The 5,150-nt window shown below is 44.8% G+C and overlaps 1 pseudogene; it reads left to right on the forward strand.

The window, feature by feature from the left end:
• LOC120286070 lies at positions 1-5,150 on the forward strand (annotated as a pseudogene).

Raw genomic sequence — 5,150 nt, forward strand, 5'->3', positions numbered from 1 at the left:
TTTTTTTCGAGCATTCGAACGAAGGAAGCCATGGAAGAATCCACAAGGAGCCGAAGGCAAAGGCAGGAGGGAGACAGGCTCTAGAAAATGTCACAGCTCCACTTCTCCTTCCCTCTCCCTCTGAACCGCCCTCCCCTCCGCCACCTCCGCCGCCGGCCCGCCATGTCCTTCTCCTCCTCCTCCTCCTCCTCCTCCTCCTCTTCTCCTTCACCTTCGCCTTCGACCTCGACGGCCGACCCCAAGGCCGACCCTCGGAGCCTCCCGCAGGTCCTCACGTACCACGACCAGACCAAGCACTCCTTCTCCAACTACGCCCGCGGCCCCGCGGCCTCGACTGGGCGAACCAGCCCAACCCGTTCCCGCCGCTACGCCTCCGCCCCTCTCCTCTCCCTCCTCCACCTCCCCGCCGGCGACCGGCCCCAGGGCCAGCCGTCAAGCCTCGTCGACGCCCCGCCCCCGCCCCCGCCCCCGCCCTCCTTCGTACTCCTCCCTGTTCCGTTCGCTCTCCTCCGCAACCCATCTCCAACACCGCCGTGTCGCAGCTGTTCTACGACTCGCTCGCCCTGTCCGCCTGGAAGACCGCGGGATCCTCCACCTGGTCGCTCCGGGTTAACCCCAGCAGCGGCAATTTGCACCCGACCGAGGCTTACTTGATCGCCCCGGGCGTCGAGTCCCTGTCTGGTTCGGGTTTCGTCGCGCATTACGCGCCCAAGGAGCATTCCCTGGAGGTAAGAGCCGAATTGCCATCTGGGTTCTTGCCCAAGTTCTTTCCCGCCAATTCTTTCCTCGTCGGCCTGAGTTCCATCTTTTGGCGAGAGGCTTGGAAGTATGGAGAGCGAGCCTTTAGGTATTGTAATCATGACGTGGGCCATGCAATTGCTGCGGTTGCGATGGCGGCCGCAGGGCTTGGGTGGGACGTGAAGCTTCTCGATGGGTTGAGTCATGAGGATTTGAAGAGGCTGATGGGACTTCATATTTTCCCCGAATTTGAGATCCCGCCTAGGCCTGTTAAGGGGAAGATGGTAGACATTGAATTTGAGCATCCAGATTGTGTATTGGTTGTTTTTCCTAGGGGAATTGGTGAATTCAATGTGAATTATAGGGAATTGAGCTCAGCTTTGTCAGAGTTTCCGGGATTGGAATGGAAGGGGAAGCCTAATGTGCTTAGCAAGGAGCATGTTTGTTGGGATATTATACATAGAACGGCTGAGGCTGCGAAGAAGCCCTTGACGGCGGGAGATAGATTTTCCATTGATCCATTTTGTGAGAGTGAGAGTCATAGTGAAAATTCGTACAAGGGATTTAGTATTAGGAAGTTGTAAGGAAGCGTAGAAGTGCAGTGGACATGGATGGAGTGACTGCAATTGATAGAGCCACGTTTTATCAGATACTGTTGCATTGTGTTCCTTCGGGTTCTGGGAATGGAGGAAAGCAGAAAAAACAGCTGGCCTTGCCATATCGAGTTCTTTCATGGGATGCTGAGGTGCATGCTGCCTTGTTTGTTCACAGAGTGACTGGGTTACCAAAGGGTTTGTATTTCTTGGTGAGGAACGAAGATCATTTTGAAAAGCTCAAGAAAGCTACAAGGCCTGACTTTGAGTGGCTGAAGCCAGAGGGATGCCCTTCTAGTCTTCCCTTGTATCGACTTTACTAGAGGTGACTGTCAGGAGCTAGCAAAGCAACTATCATGTCATCAGGCAAGTCAATCTTCCTAATATTTTGCTAGCAATTAGTTTGAGCTATGTGATCAATGTTCGGCTCGAAGATCATAGGCAAAAAATATTGTAACAATGTAGATGCTAAGACTGGAGGAAGCTGATGCAGCTGAACTTTGGCTTATTTTCCTTTTCCCGTTGGCCCAAACAATATATGGGAAGGACTTTCTTTTGCAAAGAATAGTTTGACAAACTTGTCTGTCAGTAATATCAAACATCATGTGCCCAGAGAAGTTCATTTATCGCCTCCGGGCACCGTGTTTTTCTCATGATGTTCCTTAATTCAATGTGATTTAGTCAATCATCAAATGGCTTTTTGTTATTCTGCTGAATCCAGTTTTTGGATGGCCCTTTTGGTCATTTCCTGTGCAAGATATTTTGTGACCAGCATCTTTCAATCACTCGTTCCCATATATTGGCATGTAGGATATTGCCAGCGATGGCTGCTTCAGTCTTGGAATGGTGGCTCATTTTCAGCCTGTGTTGAGTGACAAGGGTCCTTGGATGTATCCTCGGCTGTTTTGGGAAACAGGAGTGCTTGGCCAGATTTTGTATCTGGAAGCACATGCAGTTGGCATATCTGCTACTGGAATCGGCTGCTTTTTCGATGATCCAGGTAAGCTATGCACCCCAACCTGCGTGTTATATTATTATGATAGTATTAGGATGTATTGTGCTTCCAGCGTTTCTTGGTTCCCAAATCAAAGAATGTGATTTTGTAGACTGAGTTGCTATTATAATCCTCAACTAGAGAGTATCTGGAAAATATTTTTGAAGGATTATCAGTATGATCAGATTGAGGCCAGACTTATAAGATATGTCTTACTTAATATTACGCTATAGTTATGCCTGTGCTTCATCGTAGAGAATAGATTATAGTGACGGGATGTTGCTGGCAATGTTTTTAATAGCTGTTAAAGGACGAGGAGCTTGTTTGGGGTTGCTTATTCCCTGCCCATGTTCTTCTGTAGCTTGGCATCTAGATTATTTACTATTTAGGAAGAATTAAAAGAGGAGAGAACTAATTGCAAAAGTAAACAGCTAGTGTATAATGAGGTGCTTCTGAATTGTGTTTATTGAAGGTTCAATGGAACATATTTTGAAAAACTGGAATTGACGGTACTCAGAATATTTCCCCTGCCTAAGAATAGTAACCCTGAAAGATTTTAGGCATATTTTATGCATGGCACAGCTGATATCTTTGGGTCAAATCCCCAAAAATATCATGTACACTTGACGGACAAAAAGGCCTGACGCTTAAATGTCCAAAAAGAAGAAGAAAAAGCAAGAACTTTCTTTCGGTGGATGAGAAATGGCGCTGTCATATTTTCTTTCAAACAATCTGATGTGGTTAATGACACTGAGGTGGCGCAATGACGTGACACTTTCTTTTGAAAAATTTAAAATTAGTGATCTTAAAATCTAAGAAAATGATTTTCATTAAGAAAAAAAAAGGAAAAAGTGGAGTAGATCTCATAAACAAATTGGGCTTTGCTCTCGGGATGCATGGTGGCCTCCATGAGTGTCACCATCACGATTGTGCATGACTGTGGCCGACCTTGATCTAGATCAGAGTGGAGGGGTGACCATCGCTGATCTGCAAACCTCGGATTTGAGGTCGGCAACAGTTGTGATGGGGGTGCACGCAGAGGCTGCCGTGCATCTCTGAGAACAAAGCCCAATCTGTTTATGGGGTTCACTTAGCTTTTTCCTTTATATCGTAATAAACATCATTTTGTCTTGATTTTAAACTTGCCGTGTTTATCTTTTTAACAACAAAAAGTGTCACGTGGTCGTTGGTCACATTAGGTGCCACGTACTATCGTGTGGATGGAAATATATGATGATGACCATTTTGTCCCTGATGTGAAAGTTTATGCCTTCTTTTTTTTTTTTTTTTTTTTGGGGGGCGGGGGGATTTGGCCGATGTCTTTGCACGCCAAGAGTCTTCTACAAATAAAGTGTAGAAGATATAGCATGATAAAACTGGTGATGTAGGAGTATCACCCAAAGTTTATACATTGTCTGTGGGAGATGCGGTTTAGATAACAGACAGGCACGTACAGTGGAACACCATGGGCATCTGATCATGTATATTTTGCTTCGCTAATCCTGTATCGGAGCCTTGTATTTAAATTTCTTTATTGCTTAAAAGAGGGAGGCTGCTTCAGTTAGGTCACGTGTAATATTCTGGAATAAATTCTAATTCCACATTCTTCTTCTGGGTAATAGCCCAATATGGTACAACTAGAAACAGTGCATCTCATAGGGCCATTATGAGTGGGGCTAACGAGCCACAGAAGATTTATCTCATTGGAGTGTAGGAAATTTTTTTAACTCCTCTTGTACTTGGGTGTTTTGACTTAGGATCAAATTTTATCAGTCTGCTTTTAATAAGATCCTATTAGGTTCAACGCCTTGTTTGGACAGAGAGTGAACCCCAGATATTTTCATAGGCAAGAGTTTCAAAAGATGGACCGTTGCTGCATTGGGGCACAAAATAAGATGGGGCCTGTCTCCCACAATCTATCTGTAACCAAAACTGTATATGGGGATAAATTGATGCCAGACATCAATTGAAACAGTTTGTTTTGGATGATATACAGAACTTTATTCATTGTTTTATTGAACTGGGGACGAACAATTATGAGCCTCCTCCCTACCAAAATTTTCAGAGTCAAATTATTTGTTTTCTTTTCATCGAACCTATGTTCTTTCTGGCATCTTAGCTATTCCAATCGGGTAACAATGTATTTGCAACTGTCTCTGCAGTGCACGAACTTCTTGGTCTTAGAGGGTCGACCTTCCAAAGTTTGTACCATTTCACAGTGGGAGGCCCAGTTCTTGACAAGAGAATAATGAGCTTACCAGCTTATCCTGGACCCAAGATTGATGCATAATTGTGTCTCCGTGAGATTCCAAGGATCCACCTGGACGAGTTTTATTGATGTCCAAGGTATTTGCAAATTTTTGTCATTTGTAATTACCATATTCTAGACTAGGCTTACACTGAGTCCTTTCATGTACATAGGCATCTCATGAGCACAGTTATTTGTATGTAATTGGATTAGCTAAGAGACAGCTATTAAATCCAGCTAAAGGGGAATTAAAGACATTGATGGAAAGATACATAGTCAGAGGTACATAGTCATTGTCATATTTTATGTGCAGCTACTCATCTGTTGCTGGTGTCGTGACCTGGTTTCTCAGGCTACTTGCTAATTTGATATCAAGCCTCTTGTTTCTCATGTAAGTCCAGTTGCCCCAAAAGCCACCAAGGATGATTTGTGGAGTCTACTGGTGGAATCTCTGTTTCCTCTTAATCTATTATAGATAGATCTCAGCTTCTTAAGCTCTTCGCATGTTCTTTTTTTGTAATCCCTGACCTTTCCCTCACCTGTGGTGGCTCACGTGAACCAAAGTTGACTTCACATA

This window comes from Eucalyptus grandis, chromosome 4, assembly GCF_016545825.1.
Source record: "Eucalyptus grandis isolate ANBG69807.140 chromosome 4, ASM1654582v1, whole genome shotgun sequence".
Taxonomy (NCBI): domain Eukaryota; kingdom Viridiplantae; phylum Streptophyta; class Magnoliopsida; order Myrtales; family Myrtaceae; genus Eucalyptus; species Eucalyptus grandis.